At 34.6% G+C, this 26,698-nt stretch overlaps 1 long non-coding RNA gene across 3 annotated transcripts; it reads left to right on the top strand.

The window, feature by feature from the left end:
• Window positions 1-14,923: 14,923 nt before the first annotated feature.
• On the top strand, window positions 14,924-16,493 carry LOC139873406 (uncharacterized). 3 transcript variants are annotated; one of them, XR_011767334.1, is made up of 5 exons: window positions 14,924-15,200; window positions 15,744-15,794; window positions 15,891-15,933; window positions 16,049-16,131; window positions 16,233-16,493. It is a non-coding gene; the product is annotated as an uncharacterized lncRNA (long non-coding RNA). The 3 variants fall into 3 exon arrangements; XR_011767333.1 differs by lacking the exon at window positions 15,744-15,794; XR_011767332.1 differs by lacking the exons at window positions 15,744-15,794; window positions 15,891-15,933.
• The last annotated feature ends 10,205 nt before the right edge of the window (window positions 16,494-26,698 follow it).

The following is a 26,698-nucleotide window of genomic DNA, read 5'->3' as shown; positions in this document are numbered from 1 at the left end:
TAAAGTAGATGTAATTGCTAAACTTCCACATCCCACCAATGTTAGAGGAGTTAGGAGTTTTCTAGGGCATGCCGGTTTTTACCGACGTTTCATAAAAGATTTTTCTAAAATTGCCACTCCTACGAATAAACTCCTAGAAAAGGATGCTCCATTCATCTTTTCAGATGAATGTATCAAATCTTTTAATATTTTTAAAGAGAAACTCACTAATGCACCGATCATGATAACACCAAATTGGAATCTACCGTTTGAACTAATGTGCGATGCAAGTGATTTTGCAATGGGACCCGTTTTAGGACAAAGGATTGAAAAACGATTTCAACCTATATATTATGCTAGTAAGACGTTACAAGGAGTACAAACGAACTATACAACTACTGAAAAAGAACTCCTTGCTATTGTCTTTGCTTTTGACAAATTTCGTTCATATCTCGTTCTAGCAAAAACGGTGGTCTATACCGACCATTCTGCTCTTAGATACCTATTTTCAAAACAAGATGCCAAACCAAGATTAATCCGTTGGATCTTACTCTTACAAGAGTTTGATATTGAAATCCGAGATAAAAGAGGAGCAGAAAATCTCGCCGCTGATCATCTTTCTCGTCTTGAAAATCCCGAATTAGAAGTTCTAAATGAATCGGCCATACAAGACAACTTTCCTGATGAATATCTATTGAAGATAGATTATAATGAAATTCCATAGTTTGCAGACTATGCAAACTATTTAGTATGTGGATTCCTTGAAAAAGGATTATCGTACCAAAAACGAAAGAAATTCTTCAGTGGTATAAAACACTATTTCTGGGAAGATCCACATCTGTTTAAAAGTTGTCCCGATGGAATAATACGCTGATGTGTATTTGGAGATGAAGCTAGTAAAATTTTAAACCATTGTCACACAGGACCAACAGGAGGGCATTATGGGCCTCAACTAACAGCAAGAAAAGTTTACGATGCTGGATTTTATTGGCCTACAATTTACAAAGACGCACACCTTCTTTGCAAATCCTGTGATGCATGTCAAAGGGCCGGAAAAATAAGTCAACGTGATGAAATGCCACAAAATGTCATACAAGTATGTGAAGTATTTGACATTTGGGGTATTGAATTTATGGGTCCATTTCCAAAATCTCATAATAATCTCTGCATTCTTGTTGCCATTGATTATGTATCTAAATGGGCGAAAGCACAAGCTCTCCCAACTAACGATGCACGAGTTGTAGTCAACTTTTTAAAACGTCTTTTTGCAAGGTTTGGAACACCGAAAGCTTTAATAAGTGATCGGGGAACTCATTTCTGTAATAATCAACTTGAGAAAGTTCTTAAAAGATATGGAGTAACTCATAAAATCTCCACCGCATATCATCCACAAACAAGTGGACAAGTTGAAAATACCAACCGAGCTTTAAAACGTATTCTAGAGAAAACTGTAGGATCAAATCCGAAGGAATGGTCCATTAAATTGGAGGATGCACTCTGGGCTTTTAGAACAGCCTATAAAACTCCAATTGGAACCACACCTTTTAGACTTGTTTATAGAAAAGCATGTCATCTTCCAGTAGAAATTGAACACAAAGCATTTTGGGCTTTGAAGACATGTAATCTTGATATACATGAAGCTGGACGTCTACGATTAAGTTAACTAAATGAATTAGAAGAGTTAATACATGAAGCATACGAAAATTCATTAATCTATAAAGAAAGAACGAAGAAACGGCATGATAAAAGAATCAGAAGTTTAAAAGAATTTAAAGAAGGAGACAGAGTTCTTCTTTTCAATTCACGATTCAAGCTATTTCCTGGAAAATTGAAATCAAGATGGTCTGGACCATTCATAGTCAAAAGAATTTTCCCATACGGAACGATAGAATTAATAAATTCAAATGGGATTGAATTTAAAGTTAATGGTCACAGAGTTAAACACTACATAGATAGTCCAATGGAATTCGACAATGAAGTTAATCACAATTTCGATACCACAGCTAACTAAGTGTGGGCAGAATCAAGTCTTTAAAAGATAATATGTATTTCTGTTAGAGTTAGATTGTCTGTTTTCGTGTAGTTCTCGAAAATGGAACTCGAATGGTCTTTCCCTAGCTGACCCTAAAGAACTAGTCTTCTCCCCCCATTCTGAATTTTTATTTTTTTAGGTTTTTACGAAATGAAGACTGCCTGTGAACTAAACCATGGTCTAATGCTACACGCTTTGATCACTAAACGTAATAATGACACACTACCGAGTGAAATAGTATCAGTAATCAGAGAAAGATTGGACGGAGTAAGAAAAGAATCCATATGCGAAGATAATAAGTTACAATTTGGTAAAGGAAAATCAAAATCCGCAGCGAAAAGAAGAGCACGACACCTAGAAAGATGTCACAAATGCGAAAAATGGTCACATGGAGGTAAATGTTCAAATAATCAAACCTATTCAAACACCGAATTTGTTACTTTATGCAGAGACGGACCATTCATATGTTTAGAAGAAAAAACACTGAATGCTCGAGGTTACGCCTATGTAGCCATGGAAAACCAATTAAACCGACTATCTTATGAATGGGATAGATCATATAACTAAGAATACTATCTCACAGGTAAGTCTGTACAGTTTTTATTTTTATTTTTATTTTTAACCTTTTGATAATAAACGCTAATTTGTTCGCTATAAAGTATTAAATTGGTATTAAATAAAATTAGGTTTGGCGACCGAAATTATTGATATCATTCAAAAATTTATTACATCACTACAAAATTTAACGTTTATTCTTAAGGTATAAATATCTTTAATCAATCAACACAAAATATTTCAAAAATTCGTCATGAGTTAAATTAGGTCATGGAACCGAAATTACTTTACCGAAAAGATGGGCGTATATTTTTGATAATATTTGATTGATTAAAGTGGGATAAAAGCCAAAAAGATTTTTAATTTTAATTTTACCATGTTTTTAAAATTAATATATAAATCTTAAATTAATATTGTAAACTTTGTAAGAATAATATATTTAAAATTGTAAATATTTGAAAAATTAATATAAGTTTGGTGTAATTTTATAATTTGAATTTTTAAATTAAGTTTGGTGTGAATTTTTAATTTTTAAAATATGAATTTTTAATCTTATGCATTTCAAATTTTAAGTTTGGTGTGAATTTTTAATATTAATTTTGAATTTTATGTATTTTTTTAAGTTTGGTGTGAATTTAAAAACAAAAATTTACTTTATCTCATTAAGCTAAAAATATGATTTTTAAAATTCGTCGTAAGTTGAAGACTAGGTCTTTGAACCGAATTTGCTTTACCCGAGGGAGGGACGAGAACTTTTATTATCATTATTTTTAATCTTATTGAATTAAAGTATGACAAAAACATTAAAAAAACCCAAAAATCTTTACTTTTAAAAAACCGCACTTTGATTTGACAAATTTAAAAATTTTGTCGAGGGACAGACTAGGACAACGATCCGAAACGCCCTCGCTCCTAAAGGAAAACAAAATTTTTAAAATTTAATTAATTATAAGTTTTATAAAGTATAAGATTTTATAAAAAAAATAATAAAAAAAAATAAAAAAAATAAAAAACTGAAAGTATTGTAGCCGGCACCCCATGCGATCGCATGGGGTTTGCACTTGGACCCCATGCGATCGCATGGGGACCAAATGCAGGCCTGATACATACAGCCTATCTGTTCTGCCTCACACCAACACACACACAAAACATACGAAAATACTCCCAAATCACCTCTAAAATTCGCCATTTTTCACCGTAATTCGTCATTTTCTTGCTCTAATCATGCCTAGATTCTAATTCTTCAGCAAATTGGTAAAAATTACACCCCTAAACTCTATAAATTCCTAGTTTTTGTGATAATTACTAATTTTTTTACCTAATGCAATTTTGTTAATTTCTAGTGTAATTAGTGTTAAATTGTTAGTATTTTATGCATATATAACCTAGATTGATGCTATTTAACATGATTTGAAGCCAAAAACTTCAAAAATTTTAGAAATCTAGGGTTTGTGTTCTTGAGCAATTTGGGGCTTTTTGATATAAACAGGTTATGGCCGATTTTTGTCATGAATTATTGCTAAATTGAGTAGTGTAACATGTTTAGATAGTTAAATGATCCAAACATTGAACCTAAACATGATTTTTGGAGATTAAAGTGGACTTTTTAAGTCCAAAATTCATGAACTTGATTAATTTGATGTAATTGCCATTTGAGACTTGTTTAATTATTAGTAATGACTATTTTGACATGTTATTTGAGTTAAATGCTTATGAACTTTGTATACATTTTCATATGTGCTTATTTGAAAAGTGTAGAATTGTGAAAAATTGTGAAAATGTGTATAAGTTTAATTTTGATTTAACATGTTATAGTGATTGTTTTAAGTCGTTATTTTGCTAACACTAATGCATATTTGGATGCACAAATTTTGTGTTTAATGTGTTTTGCAGAAAGCCGATACTGGAGGTTCAGGAGCATCATCATCTAGACGACCAGCACCAGCACCAGCACCAGAACCAGAACCAGAAATGCAACACGAACAGGAATCACAACAGGAACAACAACAACAGCCTGATCAGCACATACCTTATTATGATCCGGTACAGTTTGTTGATTAATTCATAGTATTCCCAATGAGGCCGCCAGTAGAATTCCCAACGATTCCTGAGCACACTATGTATCCTAATCTGAGATTTGATAGGAGATGGAGAGATTACGAGACATATCAAAGGAACAAATTCAAATTGGTAACAAAAAATGTAGAGGTGCCAAGGGTAATCGATTGGGCCCCTTTGGAAACGGTCCATCTAGCTGACAGTGTTAGACAACTTTTAGTTCAAAGGTATGGCAGTTCTTCTTTTACAGATTGGGAACGTCTTTTCACCATTCGTAGACCTGTAAATAAGGAATGGTGTGTTGAGTTGATGAGTACTGTATCACTTGATACAAATATAGTTAGAATAGATGATAGAAGATTTCTTAGGTTTATCCTTGGCGGTAGGATGTACAGAATTTCCATGCTGGACATGGCCAGGGTCTTAAGATATATACTCCTGGTGAGTTGCTATTAACCGATTGTACAAATTTGATTCATTATGGTGAAAGGGTAGATAGTAACTTTGACGCTGACGCCATTTGGAGGCGTATGTCACATTTTGATGTTTTTACACGAGCAGGGGGACACTCCTATACACATATTGACAGAGCCGAACTTCGTATTACCTTACATGATTTATTCTACCTAAAGTGTATTCGGAATCCTAGAAGCTTTGTCAATATCCCTTACTGTGTTGCTTTTTATTTATCTAAAATGGTAGAGGGAATGCAGGACGGGAGTATAATAGGAGGAGGTATTTTTGTTACTCTCATTGGAGAGTATTTAGGTGTTGATAGGAACCAAGGGGGTCCATTACAGCTTTGTAGAGAATAGATTAAGCCCTTAGGATTGAAAGCTTATGTGGGTGCTAAGGTATTAAAAAGTAGACGTAACCAGGCAGTACCCTATGAGGGATCTCATCCTCAGGTAGAGAGAGGCTCAGACGAGGAAATGGAGGAGGCGGAAGACATTAGGGATGTCTTTTGAGATGCTATTCTTGACGTCCACGTTCGTATAGATGAGGAAGCAATGACGAAAGCGGCCAGACATAGTATGTATGAGCAGTGGAACTCTGAGCGAGTATACGAGGATTATAGGTGACGCCAACACGATAGCTGGTTAGTTCATCAGCACCAAATCATGAGCCAGCTATCATATCAGGTACCAAATAACTATGTACCTACTCGACCTGCTCATTTTCCGCCACATAGCCCTGATATCCGACCACCCTTTAACCGGTATGACTATAACCAAGCCTATCAAAACACCTATAACCAACAATGGAACCCACCTGAAGAGATGAACTGGAACCCATATCCAGACTGATTTAGTTCCATTTGGTTATTTATATGATTTTTATGTTTTTATCTTTTTACTTATTCATGTTTAAACTTATGTTATTGAATATACTTATGTAATCTTTATCATTTTTATTATTATTGTGTACTAATATTTCACATTTAGGATTTGAAAGTGGGATATTAAGTCCCATTTCAAATTGCCATGCATGTTTATATTTGTATGTATGTATATTGTAAATTGTACAAAACAGGGTAAAACAGCGCATTTTCAAAGACTGGCATTAAGTTCAGCAAAAGCTACTAATTTTGACGACAAGATAACAAATAAATGTGATGTAACAACAGACGAAATGAACAAATGATATGCACCATTTATCATTCAGCAACCAAACGCCAATATGTTTGGAAACTTTGGTAAAATTTAATCATTTTTACGCTAATCACCCTCAATAATTTAAATTGTTACTGATTTCTTGCAAATAAGGACATTGCAAGATCTTAAGTGTGGGAAGGGGTTAAATTCTTTCAGATTTTTAAAATTTTTATCTTAAACACTTGGTTACCATTAAAAATACTAGTAACGTAGTAGTTGTATTAGAATCTAGTGCTCCTTGATGATAAAGAACAGCCCTAGTCTTATATACTGACTACCCAATTCTAGTAAAATTTTTCAAAAATTTTCAATTAAATGAACTCAAAATCATGTTTATACATATTTATGAACGATAAAACTAGGTGTTAACACCGAAATTATTGTTACCTCAGAAAGGACATAAATTGAGAAACAAACCAAAATCTTAAAATTCATTTAAAATGGAATAGAGGACAATAAAAAGGAAAATAAAAGCCAAGTGTGGGAAATATTACCAAGTTATCTTAAACATATGTCACATATTTCTGTAACAAATAACTGAAAATACTTTTGCTTTGGACAAAACTAAACTATTTTACCCGATAAAAGAAAAGAAGAGATTGATCTACACGATGAATCAATTCCATCATTAAAAGGAAGTAAAGTCTTCCGAAAAAGAAACGCGCTTCTTGATTTAGGTCATGAAGTTGTCGTCCAGACCAGCTGTAGGTTGACGAAAAACCTAGAAAAGTCATCACTAAAATCAGCAGGAAATCTACGGACCTCAGCATTAAACAGAGTCGCCAAGTGGTCAGATTTATCCTAACCTTGAGAAGGATTTATCTCATAAAATGGGGGGGCACCATGCAAATTAGCTGGATAAGACTAATGAATCAGATCCCCAGAAAGGATAATCTCCTTAAAGATTAAAAATCAGCTTTTAAGACTGATATTACTCAATCCTAGAGATTGACCTTAAAGATTGAGAATTCAAACTCATGGAATTCAATGATATCTAAACTCGAGCTTGAACGAGAAAATATTTTGATAAAATTATAAACCGATTTGTTTTCTGAAAACCCATTTTCAATGCGTTCATTACCATTGAACGTAAAATCCTAGGAATTCACCTGAAATTCATTAGGTCATCTGAACCAAATCGGGTGTCAACCGTAAGAACGGTGTTTGCATAGCATGGTCGAACACAGGACCTTGTGCCAGACCTAAAAATCATAAGGGTGAGCTTTACTATTGCTCCTACAAAGGATAGTAATTGCGTCCGACACGTTATAGACCATAATTAAAAGCATGTCAGGGGACATTGCCTTAACAGTTGCTTGTTCAACGCTTTCCTTTATAACCGGACGGTAGTTTACCGAAAGGTAATATACGGAGCAAGTATACTGGATGTGTTGCTTTCCTAATACAAGGTTAGCAAGTGGGTGACACAAAACCACAAGTTTTGAGCTAAAATTTTCAAATCTGAAACCCACCAAGCCCACAAAAATATTTTGCAAACACCGGTGAAGGATTATTCCGGAAAACTTATCTAGGGTAAAAAACTAGATTTAATTTTCAAATGATCAAATGTTTTCATAAAGATCCAATTTCCTTAATGGATCTAAATTTTATAGTCATGTGGGACTGTAAACCACATCGTTACTACCATTGTTTATACCGCCGTATTGAAATCACTGATGTACAAAGTGTGAAGAATAAAGAAGTGATTCTTATATCTCAAGACTATATTGCTTGAGGACAAGCAACGCTCAAGTGTGGGAATATTTGATAATGCTAAAAACGAACATATATTTCATAGCATTATTCCTCAAGAAAGACAAGCTTTTAGTTGCAACTGTTCTATTTACAAGTGATATTCGTTTAAATAATAAAAGGTGAAGACAAAAGACAGATTCGACGAATTGAAGATGCAAACGACCAAAAATCTCAAAAGTACAAAATACAATCAATGAGGTTCCAATTATTGATAAGAAACGTCTCAAAATTACAAGAGTACAAGATTCAAAACGCAAAGTACAAGATATTAAATTGTACGCAAGGACGTTCAAAAATTCGGAACCGGGACCAGAGTCAACTCTCAACGCTCGACGCAACGGACTAAAAATTACAAGTTAACTATGCACATAAATAAAATATAATATTTAAATAATTCTTATAATTATTTATATATTATATTATTATTTATAAACGTCGGCAAGAAAGAAAACAAAGATATGTGACTTCTCCCAGCTGGCCATGCGATCGCATGGCCTGGAGGCACAAAAGCCATGCGATCGCATGGCTCTGAAATCCAGCCCAGGTCCTATAAATTCAACGCGTTTTGGCCAAAATAAGCACATCTTTTTCTTCTTCACTCAACGTAATATTTATATTTATATTTATATTTTAATTTTAAATTTAATTTTAAATCCTAATAATAAGGGTATGTTAGCGAATGTTGTAAGGGTGTAAGTCGAAATTCTGTCCGTGTAACGCTACGCTATTTTTAATCATTGTAAGTTATGTTCAACCTTTTTAATTTAATGTCTCGTAGCTAAGTTATTATTATGCTTATTTAGTCCGAAGTAATCATGATGTTGGGCTAAAAATATTAAAATTGGGTAATTGGGCTTTGTACCATAATTGGGGTTTGGACAAAAGAAAGACACTTGTGGAAATTAGACTATGAGCTATTAATGGGCTTTATATTTGTTTAACTAAATGATAGTTTGTTAATGTTAATATAAAGATTTACAATTGGACGTCCCTATAAATAACCATATACACTCAATCGGACACGATGGGCGGGATATTTATATGTACGAATAATCGTTCATTTAACCGGACACGGGAATGGATTAATAGCCACTAGAATTATTAAAACAGGGGTGAAATTATGTACAAGGACACTTGGCATAATTGTTAACAAAGTATTAAAACCTTGAGTTACACTCAGTCGACATCCTGGTGTAATTATTAAACAAAGTAATAAAACCTTGTTACAGTTTAAGTCCCCAATTAGTTGGAATATTTAACTTCGGGTATAAGGATAATTTGAAGAGGACACTCGCACTTTATATTTATGACTGATGGACTGTTATGGACAAAAACTAGACGAACATATTAAATAATCCAGGACAAAGGACAATTAACCCATGGGTATAAAACTAAAATCAACACGTCAAACATCATGATTACGGAAGTTTAAATAAGCATAATTCTTTTATTTCATATTTAATTTCCTTTATTTCATATTTAATTGCACTTCTAATTATAGCACTTTTATTTATTGTTATTGTATTTAATTTTACTTTTAATTATCGTACTTTTTAATTATCGCAAGTTTATTTTATCGCACTTTTATTATTCATAATTTCATTATCGTTATTTACTTTACACTTTAAATTAAGTCTTTTATTTAATATTTTACATTTGGTTTTAACTGCGACTGAAGAATTAGAATCGACAAACCGGTCATTAAACGGTAAAAACCCCCCTTTATAATAATAATATTACTTATATATACATTTATATTTTTATAAAAGTAAACTAATATAGCGTTAAGCTTTGTTTAAAGATTTTCCCTGTGGAACGAACCGGACTTACTAAAAACTACACTACTGTACGATTAGGTACACTGCCTATAAGTGTTGTAGCAAGGTTTAAGTATATCCATTCTCTAAATAAATAAATATCTTGTGTAAAATTGTATCGTATTTAATAGTATTTCCCTGGTAAAATTTAAGCTATTTTATATACACCTCGCATAACATCAGTATTATAATTATTTTATCATCTTAAATAATATTTCGTATTACTAAAATACTGTTTTAACAAACGAATAATATAAATATATTTATTTCATATAACATAACAAAAATTTATACCTTTATTTAAAACAAACAAAATGAAAATATAATGAAGTAAATAAGTTATTGATATAAATATTATATCAATAATAATAATATATCAAAAGTACGATTATATGTATTAATATATATACAAATGATATAGGTTCGTGAATCCGAGGCCAACCCTGCATTGTTCAATTGTTCAATATAGTCATATGTATTTTTACTACAAAATACATTAGGTGAGTTTCATTTGCTCCCCTTTTACTCTTTACATTTTTGGGGCTGAGAATACATGCAACTGTTTTATTAACTGTTTTACAATATTTATATGCGTGAGTTTCATTTGCTCCCCTTTTACTCTTTAAATTTTTGGGGCTGAGAATACATGCAACTGTTTTATTAACTGTTTTACAATATTTATATGCGTGAGTTTCATTTGCTCCCTTTTTACTCATTACATTTTTGGGCTGAGAATACATGCAAATGCTTTATTAACTGTTTTACAATATTTATATGCGTGAGTTCATTTGCTCCCTTTTTACTCATTACATTTTTGGGCTGAGAATACATATAAATGCTTTATTAACTGTTTTAAAATATTTATATGCGTGAGTTCATTTGCTCCCTTTTTACTCATTACATTTTTGGGCTGAGAATACATGCAAATGCTTTATTAACTGTTTTACAATATTTATATGCGTGAGTTTCATTACTCCCCTTTTTAATGCTTTTGCAATATATATTTTTTGGACTGAGAATGCATGCGCTTTTATAAATGTTTTACGAAATAGACACAAGTAATCGAAACTACATTATATGGTTGAATGATTGAAATCAAATATGCCCCATTTTATTAAGTCTGGTAATCTAAGAATTAGGGAACAGACACCCTAATTGACGCGAACTCTAAAGATAGATCTATCGGGCTCAACAAGCCCCATCCAAAGTACCGGATATTTTAGTACTTTGAAATTTATATCATGTCCGAAGGAGGATCCCGGAATGATGGGGATATTCTTATATGCATATTGTGAATGTCGGTTACCAGGTGTTCAATCCATATGAATGATTTTCGTCTCTATGCATGGAACGTATATTTATGAGAAATGGAAATGAAATTCTTGTGGTCTATTAAAATGATGGAAATAATTATTTATGTTAAACTAATGAACTCACTAACCTTTTGGTTGACACTTTAAAGCATGTTTATTCTCAGGTATGAAAGAAATCTTCCGCTGTGCATTTGCTCATCTTAGAGATATTACTTGGAGTCATTCATGACATATTTCAAAAGACGTTGCATTCGAGTCATTGAGTTCATCAAGATTATTATTAAGTCAATTATAGTAATATATATGGCGAAGTGGTATGTATGTTGTCAACTTTCGATGTAATTAAAGATTGTCTTTTCAAAAACGAATGCAATGTTTGTAAAATGTATCATATAGAGGTCAAGTACCTCGCGATGTAATCAACTGTTGCGAATCATTTATAATCGATATGGACTTCGTCCGGATGGATTAGGACGGGTCTTCACATTGGTGACCATCCTAAATATATCTAAGTGTATTCTAGGATTACAAGTCTTTACTAGTTACATTTGAAAGTATTGTTCTTCATTTAGCCTTAATTAATCACAAAGTCATCTTTGATTGTAATTATTATTCTAGTGACATTAGCTTAAGTGTGTTGGTACTTGGTGATCATACAAAGGATATCTAGATAAGTTTTAAGATCACAAGTTATTGATTAACACTTATGTGTTATGCCTAATCTTGGTTAATTTGTCATTAAGATGTAATTAAGCGTAATTAACCAGGATTAGTGTTTTTATGACCAAAACTCAATTGAGTATGGAAAGGACATCTATTCTAAGCGTATTGAAAAAGGTTTCATGAATTATAGATATCGGGAACTAGTCAAACTAAATTTGATCAAAAATGGTGAAAGAGAAAACTGCGGTCGCACTGCGGTTGACCGTGGTGGCGACCATGCAACTAGTTTTCACAAAACTGCATTGCAATTCAGTCTGGGCTTCTACGACTGGGTATGCGGTCGACCGTACCTTAACCGTGTATTTTACTGACCTTTATTTTCATTCTTTAAGTTTTGTTTGACTTGATCATTTGCAAGATCAAGTATGGATTAGTGACCTTGCTTGTTTTATGTTAAGATGTCGATCATCACTTATGCATATGTATGTGTCATCATCAAAACATATTCTTTGGTTAAGTATCATACTTAACTTTGTCGTTTAGTCCATTAACCAACATTCAACCAACATCATTGATTACCGTTAATTGAAAAAAGTGACGATCAGAAACCGTTATTCATTACCACAGATTGATGATTTATTTGATCAACTCCAAGGAGCAAGATTTTCTCAAAAATTGACTTGCACTCCGGGTTTCATCAAGTGAGGTTCTTGGAAGAAGATATAGAGAAGACAATGTTTCGTACTCGATATGGGCATTATGAATAAGTAGTGATGCCCTTTGGGCTTACGAATGCGCCGACATCATTTATGGACATAATTAATCGGGTATGCCAACCTATGTTATATCGGTTGGTTATTGTATTCATTGATGATATTCTTATTTATTCTTGCAATGAAGCGCAATATGCGAAGCATTTATAGGAAGTTTAGGAGACTTTGCGTGTGGAGAAATTTTATGCGAAATTCTCGAAGTGAGAATTTTGGCTAAGAAGGGTTCAATTTCTCGTCTCATATTGTGATGGTCGCGGGTACTCAAGTAGACCCCGAGAAGATTTCAACAATTGAGAGATGGGAATGTCAGACCACACCGACATAAATTCGTAGTTTCCTAGGTTTGGCTGGGTACTTTCGAAGATTTATTCAAGACTTCTCTAAAATTGGTTCCCCTTTCACTAAGTTGACTCATTAAAACGTGAATTTTGTGTGGGTAAGTGAACAAGAGATGGTGTTTCGGATTTTGAAAGAGAAGTTGAGTAGTTGATAGTACCGGAATTATACATATTTTTATACCCTTTTACGGAGCTATCTTCCTCAAATTCGCACAACTATGACCTATTCCTTTGCCTATTGGAGGGAAAATGACCAAAGGCTACTAACCGTGTGAAAAAGTTGTTTTTGATCTTTACAGGTACAATTATGGAAAAAATAAGCCTAAAATACAATAAAATGAAGAAGTCAAAGAATACCTGAGAAACTGCCTAGGACGGCGGCCTTATCTCCCAGGCCGGTGGCCTCACTAAAGTCAAACGAAAGTCAATTTAAATTCAAAAACAGCAACAGAATAATTCCCGTGCAAAGCTCAATACGACGGCGTAGATCACCAACACGACGGCCAAATTAAATAACAGATATTCAGGTTTAATGAAAAAAGTTCTTGAAGTAGCTCAGGATGGCGGCCAAGAAGTCAAAGCCAACGAGGTTATTTACGAAAAAGATTTACGCGTCTCAGTAAAAATGGAAAGCATCTCTTAGGACGGCGGCCTTGATTATTAAGTCGCCGGCTGAGCGTGCTAGTTAACATACAGAATACATTTTCCATAACTGAAGACGACGCCCATCAAATTCAAGATTTCGGCTTTAGTCCCACCGCCATTCCAGACTGACGGCGTGCTAAGCTAGGTCGACGCCCATATAAAGAGACCTCGATTCTATTTTTCAGATAGCAAAAGATTTAATGTGTTTTAGATTAGGTTTAGTTTCTGTCAAAATTATGTTCTAGTTTCTATTCAATTTACATTATCAAAGTTATTTTCAAGTATTCTTATTTGATGATTCAAGTTATTTTTCGGTGCAAAACCGAGTTTTGTACTTTTCATTCAAGACTATTAAAGTTATTTTCCAGCTTATCTCCTTTGGTCATCTTTATTTAAGGTAGAATTCTCGTTTACTTATTATTGCTCTTAATGAATACTTTGTTTTTTTGCTTTATTAACTGTTTTCATTTAATGAGTAGCTAAACACTCTTAAGGTGTTATTTTGAGTGAAAAGGGGATAAACTGTAAACCAGATTTGACACTTAGCTGGGTAGGGCCGGCGACCTGAATGACGAGGCCAGCGGACCAGGACCTTTAAATTAGAAAACTATTTTGAACACTGTCTATGATAATTAGAACTAGTTTCTGTCTATGAACAATCCAAGTCTGCGGCTGTCTATGTCTAGCTGGTGGCAGAACTAAAGAACAATAAGTTACAAAAGTATGGTAAAGGCTTGGTTGAGCCGGCGGATGTCTATGGCCAGCCGGAGACAGGATAACAATAGCCGGCGGCCTGGTCTGGACCAAAGACTGATACTCTTTTTTTAAAATCTTTTTGTTAAGAACTCTTACGGGCTTAGTTAAATAGACCCACTATTCTAAATTGATCCCTTAGATTGGCTTAGAATCGTGATAATGGTCCATTAACGAATTGGACCACTTAATGTATTCGGTATGCGCGGGTGCAACTACAGGTTTAAGTCTCGTAGTGTAATCATATGTTTAACCTTAGTGGCACTTATGTGACACTTAGGTACATTTCGCGAATAGAGGGATTACCGACCTCGATGTTCATGTTCAAACACTCAAAGACATTTGAAAAGACGCTCTTAAATAAGATCTGTTTACATATAAAATCCCCAACCGAACCAGCATCCTTTCTTTCCTTTATTTGACGTAAATCCACATTATCTATTGCTCTTGCAATACAAAACCCCCATTTAACACACACACACACACACACACATATATATATATATATATATATATATATATATATATATATATATATATATATATTAAAGATCAAGCGCTAAGCAGGTGTCTTGGAGCTTAGCGGATATGTAATCATCCAGCCACACATCTCAGTCATCAACCTCCGCTCCACCTTCTTCCCCACCTTCTTCCTCTGGTCTGCGATGTATTCTGTTTACTCGGAATAAGGGTATTCTGGTCATTTTTTACTAGTTAACTTGCGTATCTTCTCTGACTCTCATAGAATTCATCGATTATCACCGCTACAAATCCTCATCTACAGTTAATAACCTAATTCTCGTGCCCACTCTTTTATGATTCATCGATTCTTATTTTTGAAATCAAGTTCATTATCAATTCCAGGTTAGTGAATTTCTAATTGCTACAAAACTGATTTCTATGGCTTCCTCCATTCAATATCACACGCCTTCTCAAACAATCAATTGTGCACTAATTATTAGCACCATTATTGTATGTAATAATTAAACTCAAGTTTGATATTTATTTGTTGGTGTTTCTGATCCTTTATTGATAATACTCTCTCTATTGCATCTATTATTACCGACCTTAGAGCTAGCATATAAATTAAAATTTATACTCATTCATATTATTAGGTTTATGTATTATGTATGTATGTTTTAAAAATATAAGGGTTTGTCTGAGTACAAATTGTGAGTATATTTTCTTATTTAAGTAAATCGAGATTTATGAATGCATTTATCCATATTATATGCAGTTTATGCTTGAAAAATATTGTGTTAAATTAAATCACTAGATTATAATATCCGTCCTAAGTTTTTTCTCATTGTGCTTTAAGTTTTTTCTCATTGTGCTTATGATTTGATCAGCTTGCATCAGCTTGCATTTTTTGCTTAGCATGTATTTGTTTTTTGCTGTTATGTCCAGATTGACTTACTAGTTTTGACATTTGCATTATTCTGCATCAATGTATCTTAAGTCAGTTTTGTAACTTTAAATGCTTGTTGTACTTACGGACAAACTCTGAATCGAGCTTGAGCATTTTGTTTTTGATTGGTTGATTATTGTTGATAGGTAATAGGTAATTTCTAGTTTGCTTCAGAAGCTTTAACATAAGGTATATATAGCTATGTATTCTTATATTGGTGTACTTTATGTTTCTTGATCTTGTTGGATTTGTTAAAGATGACAAGTTATAATTCTCACGGCATATACTTTATATATGGTCTTAGCCAAAAACTTGTTAGTTGCAAGATTGTACGTCATGTTGAGAAGAAGATGGTTGCTCCCCTGCTGTTATCTGGTTCAAACAATGGTATGCTCCCCTCCATCTTACTTATGTTTTAATCTAGATTTCGCATTACACAATTAGGGCAAATTTGATTTAAAATACTAGGTTTGGGATTTGATTCGTAGGCTATAATTGAAGGAGCATAAAATTGTGAAGTCAGAGGCGGCTGCATACCAGAAGCTTCTTGCGAGTAGGTTGAAGGAACAAATGGAAAAGTGAAGTGAGAGCTTGGCTAAAAAGAGGTCTAACTGCTTCTAAGCCATCTATTATTGCTTAGGCTGCAACAGAATGGAATTGCATTATTATGATGCTTATTTCTTCAGTATTTTATTGTTTAATGTATGTTGCATTTTTTATTTGCTATTATCATAATGATGAATGATGAATGATGAATGATGAATGATAATTGTTTTTCAATCACCAGGTGTTTACACATGTTAATACATATAGTTAGTATTTTATTCTAATTTCTTATTATCCCGTTACAATTTGTGTTTCAATTATTAGGTGTTTGTACATGTTGATTCATACAGTTAGTTTTTCTTCTAATTTATTATAGTTAGTGTCATAGTCAAAGATGTATTCAGATGAGGTCTTTTTTGTTGTGTTGATCTTGATTTTGTCGTCTTTGACGTTCGAAAACATACGTTTGAAGACGAACGATAACATACATTCGACGAAGGATAACATACATTTGAAGATGAATGATAATATACATTCAACGAAAGGTAACGTACATTCGACGGATAGTAATACATTTCATGAATGCTAACATACATTCGACGAACGATAACAAGAATGATAACATACATTCGACGAACGGTAACATACATTGGATGAACGGTAACATACATTCGATGAAGGGTAACATAAATTCGGCAAACGGTAACATACTTTCGTTGAACCGTAACATCGATTTGACGAGTGGTAACATGCATTCGACGAGCGGTAACATACATTCGGCGAACGATAACATACATTCGGCGAACGCTAACATACATTCGGCGGACGATAACATACATTCGGCGAGCGATAACATACATTCGGCTAGCGATTACATACATTCGACGAAGGATAACATACATTTGAAGATGAATGATAATATACATTCAACGAAAGGTAACGTACATTCGACGGATAGTAATACATTTCATGAATGCTAACATACATTCGACGAACGATAACACGAATGATAACATACATGCGACGAACGGTAACATACATTCGACAAACGGTAACATACATTTAGCAAACGGTAACATACATTCGATAAAGGGTAACATACATTCGATGAAGGGTAACATATCTGCAAACGATAACATACATTCGTTGAACCGTAACATCGATTTGACGAGCGTTAACATGCATTCGACGAGCGGTAACATACATTCGGCGAACGATAACATACATTCGGCGAACGCTAACTTACATTCGGCGAACGCTATTCTACATGTCTCTCTAAATGAGTGTTTAATTTTTAAATGCCAAGGTTGCATGATTAACAACCAAGACCAATAGTAAAATCTCTCAAATGTACATACGATAGTAAAAGTATTGATATTAAAATGTAAGGAGATTTAGCTTTTATACTAGCTATAATGGCAATTGCAAAACTGTTTTGAATTACAAACTGATCTTGTATTGAATTGAAAATATTTGATACAATTGAATTGGTCTTTTTACATGCTGCTATGAGTGTTTTTAAACACCTAAACTACAACAGCTATTTCTACTTTAAGTAGGCTCCATAACACTTTTTGGAACCACTTTTGTATAAAAGGAAAAGATGCTGTTTTGTGGTCAGATTTGTATCCGTTGGTCCAGCTGTAGATGTTCCTTGTGAATTACTAATTTGGGAGATGATGAAGTTTGCAGCTTCTGATCCTAAAGTCAAATTACCTAAAAAAGGTAATTTGACCTTGTTGACTTTTGATGCTACATTCTAACACTCCCCTTCAAGTTGAATAGTGGGATTTCCAATATTCAACTTGCCAAGTACTTCACTGAAGAGTCTCCCATTGACAGATTTGGTGAGGATGTCAGCTAGCTGATCTTCTGTTCTGATTGATGGAAGAGAAATGATTTCGTCATCTAATTTTTGTCTGATAAAATGTCGATCAATTTCAACATGCTTAGTTCGATCATGTTGAACAAGGTTCTCTGAAATAGCGATTGCTGCTTCATTGTCACACAGGATTTGAATAGCTTCTTGTGGTGGGAAACCAATCTCTGTCAGTAGCTTTTTGATCCATAAGGCCTCCACTACCCCTTTTGCTATTCCTCTGAATTCGGATTCTGCACTTGAAAGACTAACAACCTTTTGTTTCTTACTTCTCCATGCAACCAAGTTACCCCCGACAATTGTGAAGAATCCGGATGTAGATTTTTTGTCCCCTTTTTCTCCACCCCAACTTGCATCTGTATATATTTTAGTCTTCAGGTGCCCATGCCTCTTAAAAACAACTCCATGGTCTGCTGTTTTCTTCAAATATCTGAGAATTCTCATTACAGCCTCCATGTGATGGACCTGTGGTTGGTGCATGAATTGACTCACAACTCCAACTGCATGTGCTATATCAGGTCGAGTGTGAGCAAGATAGATTAATTTTCCCACTATTCTTTGGTATTGCCCTTTATCAGCCAGATCACCTTCTTCTTCCATATATAGTTTTTGATTTGGAATCATTGGTGTATCGGCTGGTTTGCAATCAATCATACCTGTTTCTGCAAGAAAATCGAGAACATACTTCTTTTGACAGATAAATATTCCCTGTTGGGATCGTAAAACCTCAATTCCCAAAAAGTATTTAAGTCTGCCCAAGTCTTTCATTTCGAATTCTTTAAATAAGTTCAATTTTAAGTTTGAAATTTCTTCTTTGTCATTTCCTGTTATTATCATGTCATCAACGTAAATGATTAAACATGTAATCAGATTTTCTTTTCGTTTAAAAAAGAGAGTATGATCCGAGTTACTTTGTTTAAAATCGTATTTTTTCATAAATAACGTAAATCTCCCAAACCAAGTCCGTGGGGATTGTTTTAGCCCATATAAAGATTTTTTAAGACGACAAGCTTCCCCATTTTTTAAGTTTCCGGAGAATCCTGGAGGAGCTTCCATATAGACTTCTTCTTTTAATTCACCATGTAGAAAGGCATTCTTTACATCAAATTGGTAAAGTGGCCATTCTTTATTTGCAGCAACTGAGAAAAGAACCCTGATGGTATCAATCTTCGCAACTGGAGAGAAAGTCTCGGAGTAATCTATTCCATATGTTTGAGTATAACCCTTGGCAACTAACCGAGCTTTGTATCTTTCAATGGTACCATCTGGTTTGTATTTTATTGTAAACACCCATCGATTCCCTACTGGTTTTTTTCCTTGAGGAATGACACATTTTTCCCATGTATCACTTTTCTTGAGTGCTTCCATTTCTTCTTCCATCGCCTTCCTCCATTTTTCAGATTTTAACGCTTGTTCAACCGTGTTTGGGATTTTTTCAGAGTATAGGACAGAGTTGAATTTTTGTGCTTCACTTGATAGGTTTCCTAGTACTATATTGGCAATAGGATACCTTGATCTTTGATTTTCTTTTTCCGGAGAGTAACGTTTAGGTGGGACACCTCTATTTATTCGTTGTGGTAAAACATATCTTTCGGTGGTTTCAGCGGAAGTGGATTCATTATTGAGTGGTGTGTCATTAGTCTGAATATCTTCCTCATCATTTGAGGGAATTCCATTAGGTTCAATTCCATTAGGTTCAATGTTTGGTGATTCGGGACTTGGATTGGGTGATTCGGGACTCGGATTGGATGATTCGGGAGTAGAGTTAGGTGATTCGGGATTAGGATTAGGTGATTTAGGTGATTCGGGACTAGGATTAGGTGATTCAGTTTGGATATTGTGGGGCTTAGGTGTCCATGTTACCCAACTTAGAGTGTCATTACTCTCTTTCTCCCCCTCACTCGTAGGTTGGGTGTTATAAAAATATTCAGTTTCGATAAAGTCACAGTTCATTGTAGTGAAGACGTGACGCTTCCTTGGACTATAACATCGATATCCTTTTTGGTTTACTCCATAACCAACCATAACACATTTTTCAGCACAGGGGTCAAGCTTAGTGCGTTCAGTCTTTGGAATGTGAACAAAAACCGAGCACCCAAAAATACGTGGTTCGATGCTTAGAGAGGTTGGTAGGGTGTGAAATTGAGATAGGGTATCTCTAGGGGTTTTTGTGCCCAAAACTTTTGTAGGTAATCGGTTAATAAGATAGGTAGCGGAAGCAAGAGCTTCAGGCCAAAAACTTTTTGGAACTTTAGATTCAATTAATAAGGCTCTTGTCATTTCTAAAAGTAACCGATTTTTCCGTTCGGCTACTCCATTTTGTTCGGGAGTATGGGCACAAGATGTTTGGTGAATAATACCATTACTTTCGCAAAAAAGTTTCATGGAAGTATTGACAAACTCACCTCCATTATCAGATCGTAAAATTTGTATGTTTTTATTAAACTGGGTTTGTATCATTTTATAAAATTGAGAAAAATTTTCAAACACTTCAGATTTATGAGTCAAAAAATAAATCCATGTCATTCTTGTATGGTCATCAATAAATATCACAAAATACCGAAGGTTTTTTCCCCCATTAACTGGAGCTGGACCCCATACATCAGAATGAATAAGAGCAAAAGGCACATCTTTCCTAGTATTACTAGGTTTAAAAGTACTGCGGTGGCTCTTAGCCAAAATACAAGTTTCACAGTTCAAAACAATATTTGATGGAAATAAACTAGGAAATAAAGCATGTAAATATCCGGCTGACGGGTGCCCCAATCTCCTATGCCATAACCAGGCTTCTCTCGTAGGTGTTCCGTGAGCTAGTCACACGGTACCTTGTTGAGAAACCTCGTCCACATAGTACAATCCTCCCTGTTCAGTGCCACGTCCAATCAACAGTCCTGTCCGGATATCCTGCAAGATGCAGAACGTCGGATACATGAGGACTTTACAGTTTAATTCTTTTGTAATATGACTTACCGATAACAGCTTATGAGACAAAGCTGGAATATATAGACAATTAGGTAATTTAATAGTTGGTGAAATCTCAATAGTACCCCCACTTTTAACTTGAATAATTTCCCCGTTAGCCGTTTGAATTTTATTTTTCCTAGGTTTTGTTTTAAAACTAATATCTTTTTCGTCAAAAGTCATCGTGTCGGTTGCTCCACAATCTAGAATCCAAGATTTAGACTTCAAACTGTTTGAAATGATATTTGTTTCGGAAAGGTCGGTTGGTATTTTAGTTAAAAACGAGTACTTATTTTGACATGAAATAGGGTTATTAAATTTTGTTACATCTTTTGGCCTATTTAATAAACTGCCTGACCCACTAACATTTTTAACCAATTTTGGGCTGCCTAGCCCAATACACATTTGATCAGATTTATGTGTTGGGCCTTTTTTAACCTTGATCCACCCATCCCTTGTGGGCTTATTATTTTTTTTCGGCTCAATTTTAACATCCTTAAGTGGGTAACCCATATATCCATTCAATTTATTCGGTGTTAGATGAAAGGGATATCCTTTCCCTTTTTTCCAGTAATCTCCACCCACTTTTTTATTTTCCCAAAAAATCTCTTTTGATTTTGGATATCCTTTCCCTTTTACCCGGTTCCCTCTTACCCAGTTATCACCACCCACCTTTTTATTATCCCAAAAAATCTCTTTTGATTCTCTCACCGTTTCATGATCTCTATGTGTTTTCATCGGTTTATCAACTCTATGATTTATTATGCTTTCTATGTTTGAAAACAGAGAGATACACGGTTTTAGTGTTGTACCTGTGGTGGTTGCTATACCACCGAAGCCTTGATCCGTGGTGGTAGCAGTAGCTTGATCGGCGGTGATGGTGGTGGTTGGCTTGTCCACGGCTGCCGCCGCCTTTCCAGGTTTAATCCACCACTCCGGATACCCTTTGATCTCAAAACATTGTTCTATGGTGTGTCTCATCTTTCCACACCTTGAGCATTTAAGTTTTGATTTATCTATTCTTTGCAAGTTACTGTTCCGATTGGCATGGGTTAGATGATGAGGGTGTCTTTTGCCGTCATTTGCAACTAAACCAGTTGCAATATCTTGACCGGTTGAAGGACCACCCGATGATAACCCCAAGATTTGCCTGTGGGCGGCCTCTTTTCGCACAGCAGCATATGCCTCCTCCGCCGTCGGTAACGGCGTTAAACGGAGGAGTTCTCTTTTGATGGCATCATGCTTTTTGTCAAGTGCATTTAAAAATTGAAAAAGCTTGTGTTCAGCACGAATTTTGTTGTACCTTGTGATGTCGGCTGCACATTCCATGGGATTTGGATCTTTGATTTCGAGGTCTCCCCAGATTCCTTGCAACCGTATCCAAAGTTCTTCGAGATTCATGTTGCCTTGCTTGATTTCGGTAGCTTTAACATATAAATCATATATTTGTAGCTTGTCACCACCGCTACTATATGTTGTAATAAGAGCATCCCACAATAGTTTTGCTGTTGAGAAGGATGTTAGGTTGCTAGCAAGATTTGGTTCAATGTTTTGAATCAACCATGAAAAAACGATTAAATCTTCCTGTTCCCACTGTTCATAAGTTTCATGGTTGTTTTCAGGTGGGTTATGTGTCAAATGAGCAAGGAGAGCCTTGGATTTGCCTCCAATGGCTACCTTCATCATTCTTGACCATAGAGAATAGTTGGAACTGTTTAAATTCAGGCTAATTTTCAGGGTGTCTGAGATTTTGGGTTGTTGGAAACTCATATTGTTTCTCAACAAGCTAGCAAGTTGACTTGTAAGATCATTGATTTGGCTTGTGTGGGTGGATTGGACAGATGGTGGGCTGCCGCCTTCATTAGGCATGGAAGTCATTTAAATTTTGGTAGATGATTGAGCTTTTAAGAGTGTATGCTATGATCCCAGATCAGCAACACCGCTCTGATACCATGTTTTGAATTACAAACTGATCTTGTATTGAATTGAAAATATTTGATACAATTGAATTGGTCTTTTTACATGCTGCTATGAGTGTTTTTAAACACCTAAACTACAACAGCTATTTCTACTTTAAGTAGGCTCCATAACACTTTTTGGAACCACTTTCGTATAAAAGGAAAAGATGCTCTTTTGTGGTCAGATTTGTATCCGTTGGTCCAGCTGTAGATGTTCCTTGTGAATTACTAATTTGGGAGATGATGAAGTTTGCAGCTTCTGATCCTAAAGTCAAATTACCTAAAAAAGGTAATTTGACCTTGTTGACTTTTGATGCTACATTCTAACAAAAACAAGATATATAAACTCTATATGACGATATCTATAATCTGGTGTGATCCTCAAACTTAAGACAACTTTATGGTACACAGAGGATATATTCAGTAAGTAATAAATTATAAAAGAAGTGACTACCCATCAAGAAACCATGAAGCAATTAAAAGTTTTTGACCAACCATTTGATAAATCAAATGAAACAAACAATATTATAATGAATTAATGATAATCGCTCTTACCAAAACATGACTGATTATTGCAACTTTGAGGGCCAACAATAAGCTTAAATGCCTAGCCAACTGTCCCTGTGTGAGATTGTAAGCCAAAATCCATCTTGGATGATCCAATTATGACCCAAATTAAGACCACTAAGCAAAACTACTTTGCTTTCTTATCCCATTTTCGCATCATCTGTGCTTATACATGGTTCAACCTTTTTCTATAATTCACATATATGTTATAATATTAAATACTAACATCTATCATGAATGTTGCAAAACCACACTAATATTATTCTACATTTGCATTTTAATTCCCTGCATCTATGATTATGATTTCAAAAATCATTCTTACTAAAATTTTAAAATTGCTCAGCACTGACTTTTATTAAAAGGAAAGCTAGATTTAAACCTGAAAAATCCATGCATAAAATATAAAAATACAGTCTATAGTTCATATATCAACAACTACACAATCTCTTAAGTGTATGTATATGTGAATGTGTAATTACCTCAATAACACCGACATAATAATCATCTTCACTCAATCTTCAAACTGAATTCAAATTGAATCTTGACAAACTGAATGTTCAAACCCAAGGATCACAGTTTGAATTGATTTCGTAGGGCAAACTGAATTCAAATCCCCATAACGTTTGCAGCCATTTATATATCAAATCATATTCTTTATCTATTTGTTTATTGTTCCGTTTATTGCTTATCAATGATTCTTCCTACGTTCAGTTGAATTTTACGAGAACATTCGATGATCGCTGACTTTAATGATGCTTTAGATCCAACATTTTGATAAAAAACCCTAACACCTGAATGAACCAAATCATCGCACCAAAGATGAATCTTCCTTCATTTTTCAGTCGAAATTAGCTTTTTCTCAAAGATAGATGAATATTCTGCATTGAACGATGAATTTGATGATGTTTTGCGAATCCGTTTTTGGATTTGAACCCTAATTTCTCTATGGCTGTAAGGTTGATTTTGTAACACCTGTCCTCTCGGGCTCTATGTCTAAGCGTAAATTTACATCGTTGTACAGCGGAAGCACTAAAAAATTACATTTTTATTTAAATACAATCATCTCTACAAATATATGATTTCTAAACTCTTCTTTCTTGTCCTTAAGGCATCTCTTCGACTTAAGTTCTCGAACATTTAAACATGAGATATATGCAATAACTGTAAGCCTAATGCTTAGTGAGCACGTGAGTTTTGCTATAAAAATAACACATACATAATGACATGACAATACTCTTTCATATGAAAATGCATACTGAGATCTATAAGTTAATGTGTAACCGAACCGTAACTATTTCTCTGTATTTGGACCAAATCTTAAAGATATGGATCCCATTCTCTGAACAACGTGTAGCCTGACGCTAATACGTGTTAAACTGTATACTTTCGTATCGTACCGGTCGATACACATCAACTATTCATAATACATATACATATATCACATGTATAAAAATGTAATATAAATGCATACAAACATTTCTAGCATCTCTTATACAACATTTAGCATATAACATACATACTAGCATATATCTCAGTTCTCTTAAATAACACGGTACTCACAATGATTTTTAGCATATTAACAATTGAAGATGATGCTTCATTGACTTGTACTATAAGCATTTTAAGATATACCATTAACCCTTTAACTCTTAGATTCTCGTTCACAATAAAACTTCACGTCCTTTACATTTTGGCATTCATGAATTTTTGTCTAACAATTTGAATATTTACTCTTGAAGTATAATAACACTTGCTTCCACAATTACACAAACTTAACCATATGAAGAGGTGTTGGAATGGAGGTATGAACTAACGAAATATAACGACACTTGATCGATGTGGTTATATTACGATAAGTCATACCAAAGTCCCAATGGCTCAAAATGATGGTGGGTAAAGAATTCAAAATCTATTTAATACCTCTAGACCTAGAAAACTTCGATGTAATTTAGTGTGGATTGGCCAGCCAAGGCTAAATCCAACGTCCCTTGTGATCTCAAAACCATTCGTATCCCTATCGAGACCGGTGAACCCTTGATCGTTTATAGCAAAAAGTTGCACCGGGCTCCACCTCATTTCATGCCTCAACGTTGAAAAATACCTTCGTATGGGTTGTTTTGCGATTCTAGCTCACGTTAAGAAAGTCGAGACCGATGAGAAGCATGTCGATGATGTGCCAATTGGTAGTGACTTTTTCCGAGGTATTTCTCGAAGAATTTCTGAGTCTTCCACCTCATAGGCCGTTAAATTCCAAATCGATCTTATCCCGGGAGCCGTACCCGTAGCACGTGCACCTTATAGACTCGCTCCCTTCGAAATGCAAGAAGTACAAAGTCAACTCGAAGAAATACTCGACCGTGGTTTTATCCAACCTAGCCATCCACCATGGGTAGCCCCGATCATATTCGTTAAGAAGAAGAATGGTTCCCAGAGAATGTGTATCGATTATCGTGAACTAAATAAATTATCGATTAAGAACCGATATCCTCTTCCCCGTATCGATGACCTCTTGATCAATTACAAGGATCTCGTGTGTATTCCAAAAATTGACCTCCATTCCGTTTATCATCAATTGAGGGTTAAGGGAGAAGGTGTCTCCAAAACCTTTTTCCGAACACGCTACGGTAGTTATGAATTTTTTTTAGTGTCGTTCAGTTTAACTAATACCTCGGCCGTATTCATGGATCTTATGAATCGCGTATGCAAGCCTTATTTAGATAACTTCGTCATCGTATTCCTCCACGACATCCTAATATACTCCGAAAGAGAAAAGAACACGAACAACGTCTTGGTCTTACGCTCGAGCTCTTGAGAAAAGAGCAACTCTATGCCAAATTCTCCAAGTGTGAATTTTTGGTTAAACGAAGTCCAATTTCTAGGCCATGTTGTTGCTGGTCAAAGTAGTAAGTCGGTCCCGCAAAAATCGAAGCCGTTAGTAAATGTGAAATGTGACAACCCGGAAATTTCCAACCAAATTTAAACTTTAATCTTTATATGTTTCCGACACAATAAGCAATATTTGTTAAGTTAAATTGCAAGAATT

The sequence above is a fragment of the Rutidosis leptorrhynchoides genome, chromosome 10, assembly GCF_046630445.1.
Source record: "Rutidosis leptorrhynchoides isolate AG116_Rl617_1_P2 chromosome 10, CSIRO_AGI_Rlap_v1, whole genome shotgun sequence".
In the NCBI taxonomy this organism is placed as follows: domain Eukaryota; kingdom Viridiplantae; phylum Streptophyta; class Magnoliopsida; order Asterales; family Asteraceae; genus Rutidosis; species Rutidosis leptorrhynchoides.
The sequence above is the reverse complement of the archived record's forward strand: the minus strand, read 5'-3'. Positions and strand labels throughout refer to the sequence as shown.